At 37.5% G+C, this 3,457-nt stretch overlaps 1 non-coding gene across 1 annotated transcript; it reads right to left on the reverse strand.

Moving 5' to 3' along the window:
• Nucleotides 1–2,753: 2,753 nt before the first annotated feature.
• On the reverse strand, nucleotides 2,754–2,860 carry LOC136204314 (small nucleolar RNA R71). The gene has a single exon (XR_010675159.1). It is a non-coding gene; the product is annotated as a small nucleolar RNA R71 (small nucleolar RNA).
• Between the last annotated feature and the right edge of the window lie 597 nt (nucleotides 2,861–3,457).

A 3,457-nucleotide genomic window follows, 5' to 3' on the forward strand; every position in this document is an offset into this window, starting at 1 on the left:
TCTTCGCTCCAAAATTCCCAAAACTTCTCAAATTCTCTGAAAATCATGTCGGATTCTCAGAATCTCTTCGGAGGCTGTTACAACGACTATAACCGCTCCGATGAAAACCCTCAATCTCCTGCTCAGCAGGAACATAGAGAGACTCCCACCAAGTCTCAAGAACATGGTCAGCGTGACCATTCTAAGGTCACTACCCCAAGGAAGAAAAACCAGGCTGACCAAGCTGCCTCTTCAAGAGGGAAACAACAGAAGGACAAGGGTAAGAAACCCATAGAGAGAACCTACTCACTGGTATACGAAAGTGTTAGGGGGTACAAGGTTGACCACTCTCGTTGGTTTTCGAAGGGATTTGTGGAGGCTGAGCAACCCTTCTGTGAGTGGATCTCAAAGAACGGCTGGACCGAGCTGTTCTCAGTTCGTGACGCTACCTATCCCGAGTTAGTGAAGGAATTCTACACTAACCTAAGAGCCGCTGATGATAACCAGGACTACATGGTCACCAAGGTTCGAGGGAAGGATATCTTCATCATCCCTGCTTACCTTGCCTCACTGCTCAAGCTGAAAAACGAAGGAGCTCAATGTTAAGCCCAAAATATACCTAAAATATCATCAATAATTACATCAATATTACTACGAATTTATGCTATTTATAACTGTTTAGAAAGCTTTTACTCTCGAATATGTTTCTTTCTTGTAAGGTACATAAATATTTGGTAAAATCCAAATAGGAATGAAAAGAGCTCAAAAACAGAAGAAAAACCCTACAAAAGGAGTCGAAGACGACGAAAATTAATAACGTCAAGTCAAGGACGAGAATGAAAGCCGAAGAAATGAAAAACGTTCCGTGCCGCGACCGTGGCCCCCAAATTCTCGATCGCGACACGCGTTCTTCAGCTTCTCCTTCCCTTCGTTTGAAGACCAATTGATGCTCCCCCATTCTCGGTAGAGAATTTAACATTCTCGGTACGAGCAGGAGTCTGTAGAGGCCTAGTTACACACTTTCGTTTTTGACGAAACACGATCGTTCGGGTGGATAAAGACGTCCTTTCGCAACGGATATGACTCTCCACAACGGATACGACACTTCAATCAAGACTCTTCAACATCTATAAATAAAGAGTTGATGGAGAGTTGAATATATGTAGAAGAAAGAGATTAGTATAGAATTTATGCAGAAATTCTGAGTCAAGTGATTCAGAAGTTAGATTTCGACTCTGTAAAAAGCAATATGATGTACACACATTGTTTATTCAATAATAACAAGTTTAGTAGCGTTTAGACCTTGTTCCAATTTAGTTTTCATTTTGGTAGTAGACCGACCCAGTCTCTATTACGAAGATTCAACGAGAAGATTGAGTAGAGGATCCGCCCCTGAGCCTGACAAACTCTAACGAAACCCAAAGAAAGGATTGACAACCCGTTCACTTGCAAGCCGTCGAATGTTTCCATGCTCCATGTTCTCTGTAAACTTGTATCAATTTATATTTCATTTAATAAAGTCTGTTCTATTCGATAGATTTTTATGCAGCACTTTGGTAAAGGATCCGAAGTGGATGCTGGTGTTTTCATTAAAACGTATTTAATTCAAAATCTTTACAAGGAAACTTTGTTGAACACTTAAGCAAATTATTATCTCGAAAGAGTTTTAATTTGATTAAGGGCAATTATCCCGGATAGGGTTTTGTCATGTTCAAAGCCAAATAATTAGAGGTTCCGTCATTTATTTCATCTTTATAATTCATACAAAGTTTAAAGTTGTTTTCTTTGCTTAATGCAAACAAATACATTTGTTTACTTTTCTAAAAAGTACTAAACGTTCCTATCTTGCAAATTCATTCTTAAATCAGAGTATTTTCTAACGTTTTCATACTCTAACCTAATTCTCATTCTAGCAATTTCAAAACCAAAACTGATTAAACGATTTTCCATATTATAAACCTTAAAAGTAAATTTAACCGATTCTAAATAAGTTTTGTTTCGAAAAACGTTCCCTGTGGGATCGATATCTTTTATTACTACAAGCGTATACCGTGCACTTGCGGAAATCGCTCAACAAGTTTTTGGCGCCGTTGCCGGGGAACGCCAAAATTTTCGACAAAATTTTAAATCTTTCGTGTTTTATTTCGAATCTAGGTTTATTTATACTTATTCAAACTTTTATATTTTATTTATTTTAAATTACTAACATATTTATTTTTCAAATTCTGTTTTGTAGGTAGTTTCGATTCGTGCGAAATTTCAGGTTCATGCGCAGTTCTCGAAGTTCAGGCATGTCACCAAATCCTATTGACCCAGAAATTGAAAGAACTCTTAAAAAGAACAAGAAAGAAAAGAAAAACAAAAACAAAACCCCAATAAAAACTAGAATTACCGAGCTAGAAGTTATGGCCACACTTATGGATTACGCTAGGCCAGGAGTGGCCGGTGTAACAAACAGTATAGTTAGACCCCAAATTAATGCACACCATTTTGAAATTAAGCCAGCATTGCTTAATATGTTGCAAAATAACGTAACATTTTACGGGTTACCTAACGAAAATCCTAACACCCATTTGACAAATTTCTTAGAAATTTGTGACACTTTTAAAATTACTGATGTAACTGCAGAAGCAATCAAACTTCGCCTTTTTCCTTTTACTTTGAAGGATCGAGCCAAAGAATGGTTAACTTCTATGCCAGCCGCATCATTTGAGACTTGGGAGCAATTAGCCCAAGCATTTTTATCAAAAAAATTTCCTTTAGCAAAAACCGCAAGAGTCATTAAAGAGTTAACATCTTTTTCTCAAAATGATAATGAAACTCTTTATGAGGCTTGGGAACGTTTTAAAGAACTTCAACGTTTATGCCCACACCACCAGTTGCCCGCTGAACTTTTAATGCAAACATTTTATAATGGACTAAATCCTACCACTGGAGGTTCATTGGACGCTATGTCTGGAGGGTTATTCATGAAGAAAACATCTGCCCAAGCAAGAGAACTTTTGGGGGAAATGGCAATCAACAGCAGTATGTGGCCCGCGAAACGTGGACACATACCATTAGCGAAACCATCATCCTCAACTACGTCATCAGTTAAAGGTATAGTGAATCTTGATCCAGTTGCGATGTTGCAAGCCCAGTTTTCTGCCTTATCGCACAAAATTGATAGGTTTATGGCACCGTGTGATTCTAATGGTAAGCCAATCCAAACGGATGTGGACTACAAAGGTATGAGTGAAATTGAACAGGTAAATTTTGTCCAAGGGCAAAACCAACCTAATAACCCTTACTCCAATACATATAATCCTGGGTGGAGAAATCATCCTAACTTTAACTAGAGAGATAATAATAATAATACTAATGCTAGTCAAAATCGTACTGCTAATTATCAAAATCAATCAAGAGATACGATTAGCACTTTATCTTCTAAAATTGACAAATTTATTGATACTATGAGCGGAAAAATAAGTAATCACGA

Source organism: Euphorbia lathyris, chromosome 8, assembly GCF_963576675.1.
Source record: "Euphorbia lathyris chromosome 8, ddEupLath1.1, whole genome shotgun sequence".
Classification (NCBI taxonomy): domain Eukaryota; kingdom Viridiplantae; phylum Streptophyta; class Magnoliopsida; order Malpighiales; family Euphorbiaceae; genus Euphorbia; species Euphorbia lathyris.